The 12,385-nt window shown below is 42.2% G+C and overlaps 1 protein-coding gene across 1 annotated transcript in view; it reads left to right on the forward strand.

Moving 5' to 3' along the window:
• PRTFDC1 (phosphoribosyl transferase domain containing 1) overlaps positions 1–12,385 on the forward strand; it is a 212,852-nt gene that overhangs the window by 49,692 nt on the left and 150,775 nt on the right. The gene's annotated exons all lie outside the window — the stretch shown is intronic.

A 12,385-nucleotide genomic window follows, 5' to 3' on the forward strand; every position in this document is an offset into this window, starting at 1 on the left:
CTAACTATCCGGTCTTATGCCGCGCAAGAGTACTGCTTACCAAAATATCGTACTTCGTGCAGATCAACAGTCTCCTCCGCCTGATATCCTCGTTACAAACGGCACTCTAGGTTGGGTCTCAGTTTTTTAAACCCTAGACGAAAGTGTGTATTAACGCGATACTACCTAGTTACCTAACGCAATCTTGAGCGTAAGAAAAAACTAAAAATAAATGAGGGACTACAGTTCGCCTCCATGTCGTCGCGAAAGTATCGGCAAATACGATATAATGTGCATCCATTAAGGGCAATGTCGATTATCATTAAAGAAAACAGCAAGATGATACATGAATGTCATAAATCACCTACTGACCGCTTCTAAGAAACCACAACGACCATGAATTGATAAAAAAAGAGTCTCAATATGCCATTGTTTATATAAGGCTGTATAATACGGGACTTACAGATCTAATGTGCACCCTAGAGAACGAAGTTTATTTTGAATACATTCGTATAATAATTAGTGTCCAGAAGAGCTACAAAACAGATGAGCCACTCTAACTATAAGAGTTGCAAAATAAGAATAAGGGGGAGATCAAGCTGTCAATCATATTAACATAGCTCAAAGAGAGCCAAAATGACTCATATAAGTACGAATTACAGATATTGGCTATGTATAAAGAGATGACCTCTACTTTGTAACGTACCAGGATATCTCCTCATTAAGGCCACGTTTAACACAATCAAGATGGTAAATCCAGAAGGTTTCACGTTTCTTCCGGATACTTTCAGTTGATTGGCCTGTTCTTGGTAGCACCTTTTCCAGAATAGACCACTTAATTTCTTGCTCATTGTGGTTCCTATCCAGACAATGTTGAACCAAGGGAGCCATCAGTTTCTAAGTTCTGATGACAGACTTGTGTTCACTGAATCGGAAACGAAATTCGCAGCCTGTTTCTCCCACATAGGCCAAACCACAACTGCAGAACAAAATGCAAATGATATTACTACTACGACAATTTGTCAAATGATGCAGTTTGATTACCTTATCATTACATTTGATGACCTCAGATATGATAGCTGAATCACAGGCGTGGCAAGAGCCACATCTGTGATTACCTTAGACAGCTGGTAAGCCCGTAATGGAACGCAAGCCATCTGATGGAGAACTTTTTACCTGCCGGGTATGTACCAGCATATCCCCGAGGTTCCTATTCCTTTTATAGGCTAGCAGGGGTAATGGCAAAGGGGGAGCATTTTCGTCAGAGTTCAGGATTCTCCAGTTTTTATTAATAATATTCCTAATTTTGAAATTCAAAGTAGAGTGATTGATCACACATGTTATCCGATTCTGGTTTGAACGTTTCGACCCCTGGAGTAGCGCAGTTCTGTCATAATATTTTGCTCTCTTATAGGCATGCCGTACGAGGCGATGGGGATAACCCCTCTTGAGAAGCCTATCTTTAAGTGCATCTCCATGTTTATGGAAGGCACTCATATCCGTGCAATTGCGACGGATTCGCACAAATTCCCCAAAGGGGATGGACTCCCTTTGGCAGTTGGGGTGGTAACTATCAAACTTAAGGATAGTATTCTTAGCTGTGCTCTTCCTAAAGAGACTCACTTCCAAATGACCGTCAATACCTTCAATGCTGATATCCAGAAAATCCACTTTATAGTTGTTAAAATTCACTGTGAACCTTAGGTTGGTATCACTGGCATTCAGCCAAAGAACAAAAGCCTGCAACAATTCAACTGGACCACTCCAAATAAAAAAAATGTCGTCTATGAAACGCTTCCAAACAGAGACATTTTCAAAGAATGGGGCCAGTTCATTATAGATATTCTTTAGCTCCCACTCTCCCATAAAGATTTGCCACACTGGGGGCACAAGAGGCCCCCATTGAAGTACCATTGATTTGTTTGAAGAGGCGGCCATCACATTCAAAGAAGTTGTTCAAAAGAACAACCTACAAGCATTGTAAAATAAAAACATCAGGGCGATCCTCTGGGTATCTCTGTAAAAGGGCTGAGACCGCCTGTAACGCTCGACACTGAGGGATATTGGTGTATAGCGCCTCAATGTCGAGCGTCACAAGGATGTCTGTATTTGGATTGAATGGCAAACCCTCTATCTTGTTGATTATATCACCGGTGTCAAGGATATAAGAAGCATACTTTTGTGTAAGAGGACACAAGAATTTATCAACGTATTTTGATAAGGGCTCCGTACAGGACTCAATGGTGATGTTATGGGTCGCATAGGTGGGTTTGTTTCCGACTTGTGTGTCTTTGGTAGCCCATAAAGAGCGGAAATTGTTGGGAAAGATTTATTTAAAAAAACATATTCATCTTCACAGATGAGCCCATCTGTGAACGCCTCTTGGGTTATTTCTTGAATATGCTTATGCAATCTTTCCAATTCTTTCCGTTGTGCTGATCTATAATGGTCTGTCACTGACAGCATCTCAGACATCTTTTCATCATAGGTGGTCCTGTCAAATAAAACAATCCCCCCAGCTAAGAATACTATCCTTAAGTTTGATAGTTACCACCCCAACTGCCAAAGGGAGTCCATCCCCTTTGGGGAATTTTTGCGAATCCGTCGTAGTTGCGCGGATATGAGTGCCTTCCATAAACATGGAGATGCACTTAAAGATAGGCTTCTCAAGAGGGGTTATCCCCATCACCTCGTACGGCATGCCTATAAGAGAGCAAAATATTATGACAGAACTGCGCTTCTCCAGGGGTCAAAACGTTCAAACCAGAATCGGATAACATGTGTGATCAATCACTCTACTTTGAATTTCAAAATTAGGAATATTATTAATAAAAACTGGAGAATCCTGAACTCTGACGAAAATGCTCCCCCTTTGCCATTACCCCTGCTAGCCCATAGAAGGAATAGGAACCTCAGGGATATGCTGGTACATACCCGGCAGGGAAAAAGTTCTCAATCAGATGGCTTGCGTTTCATTACGGGCTTACCAGCTGTCTTAGGTAATCTCAGATGTGGCTCTTGCCACGCCTGTGATTCAGCTATCATATCTGAGGTCATCAAATGTAATGATAAGGTAATCAAACTGCGTCATTTGACAAATTGTCGTAGTAGTAATATCATTTACATTTTGTTCTGCAGTTGTGGTTTGGCCTATGTGGGAGAAACAGGCCGCGAATTTCGTTTCCGATTCAGTGAACACAAGTCTGCCATCAGAACTAAGAAACTGATGGCACCCTTGGTTCAACATTGTCTGGATAGGAACCACAATGAGCAAGAAATTAAGTGGTCTATTCTGGAAAAGGTGCTACCAAGAACAATCAACTGAAAGTATCCGGAAGAAACGTGAAACCTTCTGGATTTACCATCTTGATTGTGTTAAACGTGGCCTTAAGGAGGAGATATCCTGGTACGTTACAAAGTAGAGGTCATCTCTTTATGCATAGCCAATATCTGTAATTTGAACTTATATGAGTCATTTTGGCTCTTTGAGCTATGTTAATATGATTGACAGCTTGATATCCCCCTTATTCTTATTTTGCACCTCTTATAGTTAGAGTGGCTCATCTGTTTTGTAGCTCTTCTGGACACTAATTATTATACGAATGTATTCAAAATAAACTTCGTTCTCTAGGGTGCGCATTAGATCTGTAAGTCCCGTATTATACAGCCTTATATAAACAATGGCATATTGAGACTCTTTTTTATCAATTCATGGTTGTTGTGGTTTCTTAGAAGCAGTCAGTAGGTGATTTATGACATTCATGTATCATCTTGCTGTTTTCTTTAATGATAATCGACATTGCCCTTAATGGATGCACATTATATCGTATCTGCCGATACTTTCGCGACGACATGGAGGCGAACTGTAGTCCCTCATTTATTTTTAGTTTTTTCTTATGCTCAAGATCGCTTAGGTAACTAGGTAGTATCGCGTTAATACACACTTTCGTCTAGGGTTTAAAAACCTGAGACCCAACCTTGAGTGCCGTTTGTAACGAGGATATCAGGCAGAGGAGAGTGTTGATCTGCACGACGTACGATATTTTGGTAAGCAGTACTCTTGCGCGGCATAAGACCGGATAGTTAGAACTATATTTTCCTGCCGGATTTAGACATGCTCCTAAATGACTAGTGCGATCCTCGCTCCTGGTTTCACGTTTTCTCGCCCTCATGACATATATTTTGTCTTCACGTTTTAGATTCCTGACGGGCAGAGCAAGCCATCTTTATCCCTATCAACCTAATACATTTTGGAATATTATCTCGAAACTGAAATACGTACGATATTTGGGTAAGCAGCACTTTTGCGCGGCATAAGACCGGATAGTTAGAACTATATTTTCCTGCCGGATTTAGACATGTTTCTTAAATGATTAGTGCGATCCTCGCTCCTGACTTCACGTTTTCTCGTCCTTCACGACATATATTTTGTCTTCACGTTTTAGATTTCTGACGGGTAGAGCAAGCCATCTTTATCTCTATCAACCTAATACATTTTGAACATTATCTCGAATCTGAAATGGAGCATGGAATTCACTGCTTGCCTAAAAGGTGTGTTCCCAATTATATGTCATTAAGCTATACAGGATAGTGAAGCTTTTGTGATGAACTCACATAATCCTAAATATTGGCGTACTTTTGTTTTAGCTGGATTGCCTTGTTGAAGATCAGACATATGTTATCATAAAGAATCGATTTGACGTTAAGACCTGGCCCCTCGCTGCTTTCAGATCTGGTAAGAACAGGCTGTAAAAAGAGAGGTTGGCTTCGGATGAATCAATGTTATTTTATGATTACTTAGAGTAGGACATCTCTCTCTGTTCCTTAGGTGTCTCGTATACAATTCTTACGATTGATCATTCAAGTTGGTTGTCTCACATGAGAATATGATTCATGGAATAGGAACAATAATTTGTTTTTAACCGTAAGTAGACCCATGTCCTTTCATAACATGTTATGTTTCATGCCCTTTGTTGGAATTTCACAGAAATGGATTTCCCTTCCTTTTTAAAAAAAAAAAAGATACGTACTGTAGCAATCTCCGTAGAAAGGGGGAACTATTATAAATATTGTCTCTCTGATTAGTAGAATATGGGGTGTCTTTACGATAAGTCATTAAATTTCTCATGTATGCTTGATAATTTTGTCTCATGCACTCTCCCTGCAACCTGCGGTCATGTGAAGAGCTACTGTGTTAATCTAAGTAATGTTTTCTTACTGTGTAAACTTAGACTTTTTTTATCTCGCTTTCATGAGAGATTATATGGTGACAGTATATATTTTTTAGGTTTCGCCTATTACCATTCGCTTGCGAATGGAATGGCGAAAATTCATGGGCTCGATCGAATAGTCAAACCACTGCGGTTTCTTTACAGTGCATGTGAGGTCACGTGACCACAAAAGCGGGTCACGTGACCACACACGCACGAGCATCTCCCTAATCCGCCTGCCCCCACCAGGCTCTCCCGCCCCCATCCGGCTTCCCTCCGCGCATCTGCCTATCACACTTCTCCCCTCGCACGCATTCCCGCCCCCCCACCAGGCTCTCCCGCCCCCATCCGGCCCATCTGCCACCAGGCTCTCCCGCCCCCATCCGGCCCATCTGCCTATCACACTTCTCCCCTCGCACGCATTCCCGCCCCCCCACCAGGCTCTCCCGCCCCCATCCGGCCATTTCCTTTTTCGAGCCGAGCATGGCGGAATAGTCTTGCTTTCCCGGTTTTTCATTTTATTTCTGGCATTTGAAACAGACGGAGCTACTTCGGCCCTCAAAAAGTAATTTACCTTCCAAACGTAATCAAGCTCTGTCTGGTCTTTACCAGCACTCAAGTTATTTCAGACTTTTGTATTTTAGTAATTTTTTTCTTTGATCTCCGCCGCACGTTCACACAGGCTCCTCTCTGCCCACGCATCTCTCCTCTTCAGTAAAATTGTATATCCTGGAGTGGGGTCACAGTTCAATGTAGTGAGAAGAATTATATCAATTATTCTTGCTTTTAGTTACCGTTTAGGTATAATGTGAACCATGAAATTACTCAGTAGTACTTGAAAGACTGTTTTCAAATGATCAAACATGGATGAATATTTAAGCCCAATATGATATAAATTCAGTAATGTGCAGTGGACCAGATCGCTTCACTCGGTGTAGGGAGCTTCTAATAATTGTTTATAATGTAACTCATGTTTAAAACCCCACAGACTAAACCGGTAGGTAAGCCAGAATACAAGTAGCCACTGCAGAGACTCCTAAGAGACGTCTTTTATACATGGCTTTTGCTGTCTTGTGACCATTCACCACATGATCTTTTTTTTTTTTGAAGTTCTGTTTATTGATTCATTTTTTTCTTTTCATTCCTCGGATGTTGCAGTCTTAGTGGGATGATTACACCAGTTCAGCAACAATCTTGTATGTGTGTAGACCTTCGGCAGATTTTTTCAGCATTATGCCTCGACATATGCATCTCTCTAGTTTCCAGTGCCAGGCGGAACAGCACACTCGGGGTTTGGGTGCTTCTTTAATTGAGCTGAACAGTATGAAGGGCTTCCATTTGCTACCACTGTTGCCACACGCATTGAACTCGCCAGGCAGCCCACCCCCTCCCTCTCCAGCGTGCGCCGCGCTCTCCCTTGGTTGCCACACGCATTCAACTCACCACCCCCCTTCCTCTCCATATGGGTGTTAGCGTTTTTCTTTGATCTCCGCCGCACGTTCACACAGGCTCCTCTCTGCCCACGCATCTCTCCTCTTCAGTAAAAATGTATATCCTGGAGTGGGGTCACAGTTCAATGTAGTGAGAAGAATTATATCAATTATTCTTGCTTTTAGTTACCGTTTAGGTATAATGTGAACCATGAAATTACTCAGTAGTACTTGAAAGACTGTTTTCAAATGATCAAACATGGATGAATATTTAAGCCCAATATGATATAAATTCAGTAATGTGCAGTGGACCAGATCGCTTCACTCGGTGTAGGGAGCTTCTAATAATTGTTTATAATGTAACTCATGTTTAAAACCCCACAGACTAAACCGGTAGGTAAGCCAGAATACAAGTAGCCACTGCATAGACTCCTAAGAGACGTCTTTTATACATGGCTTTTGCTGTCTTGTGACCATTCACCACATGATCTTTTTTTTTTTTAAAGTTCTGTTTATTGATTAATTTTTTTCTTTTCATTCCTCGGATGTTGCAGTCTTAGTGGGATGATTACACCAGTTCAGCAACAATCTTGTATGTGTGTAGACCTTCGGCAGGTTTTTTCAGCATTATGCCTCGACATATGCATCTCTCTAGTTTCCAGTGCCAGGCGGAACAGCACACTCGGGGTTTGGGTGCTTCTTTAATTGAGCTGAACAGTATGAAGGGCTTCCATTTGCTACCACTGTTGCCACACGCATTGAACTCGCCAGGCAGCCCACCCCCTCCCTCTCCAGCGTGCGCCGCGCTCTCCCTTGGTTGCCACACGCATTCAACTCACCACCCCCCTTCCTCTCCATATGGGTGTTAGCGTTTTTCTTTGATCTCCGCCGCACGTTCACACAGGCTCCTCTCTGCCCACGCATCTCTCCTCTTCAGTAAACAAGCACTGGCGTTGCCAATAGGTCTCGCAGTAGGAAAGTTGGAGCTATTGGTTTTGTAAATGACATTTTAGATTTATATATCGTTATTGGCATTGTCAATAACAATCTATAAATATAAAATGTCATTTACAAAACCAATAGCTCCAACTTTCCAAATGCGAAACCTATTGGCAACGCCAGTGCTTGTTATATATATTTTTAGGTCCCCTGATATCTTGGATTAGACTGTACGAAAGAGGTCCTGAGGAAGGTGGCCTAGAGCCGCCGAAACGCGCGTCGACCTGGTGCAGGGGTCTCATACTGGTTTTGAGACCCACAAATTGGCGTGAAGATCTTGCCAACTTAGACTCAGTTCTTCCTTTTTCCTGTGATGGTGTGGTTTGAATGAAGTATGGATGTGAATGTGGTAGTCTTTTCAGTTTGTGTGCATGATATCAGGTGGTGTTTCCTTGAAGTATATTGTGTTATTCCTTTGTATATATTTATTATCCTATGATATTCTTTTGTATTTGTTATGAATTTTGAAAATGCATATAAAAATTGAATTTGTGATGAAATGATTTTTACATCTTAAAAAATAAGGACTAATATAAAATGATGGATACATTGAAAATAAAATAAGTTACAAAATAAAATATGATTGGTATTTATCTGTCGCCTACTTCAGATTAATAATAAGGATGCATACTAGTATTTGAAGATTATGGCCAGTGTTCAATCTGCCTATAATCCTACAGCTGCACTATCTCTACACCTCTAACAGATGTCTGGTGAACTTCTGGGGTCCTGAGCCCCCTCACACCTGGAAACATACGTGGCCAGCCTGCTTCGGCATTGTTGGTGTCCAGGCTATACCGCACAGCGCTCTCCGCTAGGGACGGTGCATACACCAAACCAAGACTGGAATGGCAGCGGGACCTACAGGTAGAATTGTCTGATGACAAACAGCTGTAATGCTGCTCAAGTACCAAACGAATATCACTCAACGGACGTCATAGACTAGTCCACTTTAAGTTCCTAAACAGGGTGTACTACACACCGGAACGCTTACATCGAAATGGGCTCCGCGAGAGCCCGTAATGCGAAAGGTGCGTGACATTGGTCGCCGACTTTTCTCACGTGGCGTGGGATTGCCCGGGGATCACCGCCTTCTGGGGAGAAGTATTTGGTGAAGTTAACCGCATTACAGATATGGCGCTAACTCCAGACCCGCTTCTAGCTATTCAGGGCTATTCCAAACCTCTCCCTAAGGCACACAGACGTCTGGGGGACATAGCTTTCCTCTTAGCTAAGAGATGTGTTGCCCTCTGTTGGTTATTTAACCGACACCTACAATGACACCATGGTCTAGAGACATGTTTTATTGCTGCACACAGAGACTTACAGCGAGTTATTACCATCCTGTAACAGACCCAAAAACTTCTGGTCCCTGTATGTGTCCCGGAGGCCCACACAGACGACCCCTGACCGTGTTGACACTACTCCCGAGTGACAAGTGCTCCTGACGACTCGGGGTCTGACGCATAGACAGATCACCATTTTTTTTTCACCCTAATCATGATCGTCGCCCCCTTCCACACCTCCACCCATGAGGGGTGACGAAGATGACATAGGGATGAATCGCCTGAGTGCCTGCGGTGCTAGTTACTTTCAAGCTTTGATTTCGCAATGTTTATTCGCGAGGTGTAACTACGAAACGACTGTATGTAGATGATGTGTCTGGGGTCATGCTAATATCTTTGCACTGCTGTATTGTTTGGTTTTTGCACTTTTGCTGTGAAAATACCCGTTAGGAGTATTACTACCCTGCCCCCTAGGCATACCTGTCGATCTGGCCATTATCGTAATGGCTACGCGCTTGTGCATACAATTACTGACTACGTCGGCTGGTGTTCTGTACACACGTGGTTTCCTTTTCCTGGTGTCACTCTTCATAACTTATGTGCACAGCCAAAATTGGTTTACTGCGTTTCTCACCTAATTTTCCATTTGTTGTCAAGGTATTACTAAACACACGCTCCTACCCTTTGTGTTGTCATGCCCTTTAATTTTGCATGGACAGCCGATTTAGGTCCTTACTATCTTTTGGGTAATCTATACAACTCACTTTGAGTGGCATCTCTGTGGTCCTACAGTACAGATCTCATTGCTAGCACTTGATGGTCAAAATGTCATATATGTATCTAATCTTCTGGTTTTGTTTTGTTCCCCTTCCCCTTTTCTAACCTCTTTCTTAATTATGTATTTTGGCAATATAACCTCACAGTGTGGGCATTCTGTATATATATAATTGCTCGCCAATATTTTGTTGTCCTGAGGATGAACCTAGAATTAGAATAGGGTTTGAAACGTCGTCGACTTTTATACACTAAATGCCTATTTATCCTGTGATACTATTATTTGCAGAAGTGTATATTATCGATTGTCTGTGTATAATTTATGATATCCAGACTGCCTTAACTTGTGTTAGTTGGGCACCGGCTGGTGTCCCACTTGTATCACACCTAACTTTTATGCACTTTATATATTGAAAATTAAACTGTCCGGCTGGACATTGGATAAAGAACTATTGAGCCTATATTTATTGGAATTCACTGTTCTGTGGTCTAGGGACATTGTCCTTGTTAACCGGGTACAGTTACAGCGGGTTTTGATCATTTTATGTAAACCTGTAAACAACATTATACATTTACTATGAATGTGAATGGATGTTAAAACAGCTACTAGATAACACTGGATACCTGCTATAAACTTTTAAGAAACGCTTGTTAAAAAAAAAAAACATTTATGTGAAAAAGCCCTCAAACGAAAAACAAATGGAAATGCACCTAATTTAAGCGATTGATGGCAAAATGGACTTGTTGAACTTGAGTAGTGTATTACAATGTGTGTCTTGCAAATAATAAAAGCCATATGACCTGTTTTAAATTGAACAGTGATAGATGCCTGATACCACATTGAAAATGGGTACCATGTACCCTTCCATTATCATGTCCCCTCTGAATGAGCAATGGAATTCAAAACATAGCACTAGCTACTGATTGATGACCATGTCTGTCAATACGTACTGCCTGATAACAGTGCAAATGGTGCCGTGTATTGAGTCAAGAACATTATGTGAAACTGTAATGAGAGAGACTTTAGGAAACATATCATTTCTATCCTGACATTGAGCCTGTGAGGCAAAAGGCTGCCAAGATATTTAATCCAAAATATTTTCCTCTGGGAGATGGTTCTTTGTATGTATGTGCCTACGGTAACCTTAATATTTTCAAAAATTGTAAAACATATTTGTGGTATGGTGGGATTTTATTCCAACTAGTGTACTACCAGACTGGAGTTCCTGTTTTTGTGTGTAATCATGCTCTTATGTTCGGTAAACATATTTGACTTTCCTCTCCGTCTTTGCCACATATACCAAACCACATCCGCATTTGATTACGTATATCACATTGTGCGTGTTGCAATCTGACGAGTGCAGGAGAGTGAAAAGCTCGTGCTGTGAGTACAATGAGCACTTCGTTTAAAACAAGGTGCATGCTGGGTATTGTAGTCACATGGATATCTGTTATGTAAGACGCATGATTTTTGTCTACAACTCACAGGGTTCTTTGGTCACGTCCTCCTTTCGGTTTTTCAAACAGCAACAGATAATGGCTTGCATGCACGGAAGCACCATATGGTGTCCTTGCAATTGACAATGTCTGGTGACAACTTCCTTGATATTGACATCGGTATATTGCAAAAGCAGTAACACTATAATGCAAGTGTTGATTATGATGTTTTTCCCCTCATTTTTTGTTACCCTTGACACAGGCTGCATGCATCTGAAATGCATTGGGTCATGTGCATAACTACGCCAGACTGATCTACTATTTACAACATTGTCTATGTTTATGTGTGGATTAACACTTGAGTGACATATTATTTCAAGATGTTCATTGTGTACAATATGTGTATGTTTGGATTAATCATTTGTACATGTTAGCACCTCTTTGATTTGTTGATAAACGTTTTGTAACTTGGATAACTTGTATGAATATTTGTTTACATTTCTAGCCTTCGGTTAGATCGTTGTGTGTTCTGGTTTCCTAGTTAATCTACCGGTTCTTTAGCTCTCAGACTAGTATGCGTGAGCACAGGCAGGAGTTGCTCCAGGACTGCACACTTACATCGTTTAACTATTGGATGAATTGATTTACATTGGTAAATAGGTTTGAAGAGTGCACTACTAAGGGGCATGGCAAGCAACATGGCTGACAGGAGGTGGGCTCCTGGCCAGCCCGATTTTGAATACTGCATAATCCTAATAATTGCCTCCGTGAACTGCATATGAAGCGGTAATGGAAACCCAGTCGTCGGATTGAATCCTGGGTCTCAAGCGGCTGTGAACGCTGACTAGGAGGGCGGATGCCAAGGCCTTATTGGGCACTGAGTATTGCTGGGCTGAGAGTTTCAGGCGCATCCTCCAGCGGCAGCGGTGGATGACGGGCAATCGGCTTAGAGGGTTGCTGGGCACAGGGGGGAGAGCACACTGATCCAGATCGACCTGCCAGGGGTGCGATCCCTGGAAAGCAGCGGAGTGGTGGCTGGTGGCGTTGCAATGGGCCGGAATCGGCCAGAGGGCTGTTGAAGTGGCCTGACTGCATCAGTGGCTGTAAGAGGCTTGCACAACACTGGGGAGACCCATTATCGCCCTTAAGCAGGGAGTGGTTCAGGAAGTCGCTTGACGTAAGGAGGAGGCGGACTGGTCTGAATTGACCTGTCTTGCAAAGCCCTGCCCAGATCAAAGCAGCACCATTGCGGTGAAAGTGAGGAGACTGG

Source organism: Lissotriton vulgaris, chromosome 10, assembly GCF_964263255.1.
Source record: "Lissotriton vulgaris chromosome 10, aLisVul1.2, whole genome shotgun sequence".
Taxonomy (NCBI): Eukaryota; Metazoa; Chordata; class Amphibia; order Caudata; family Salamandridae; genus Lissotriton; species Lissotriton vulgaris.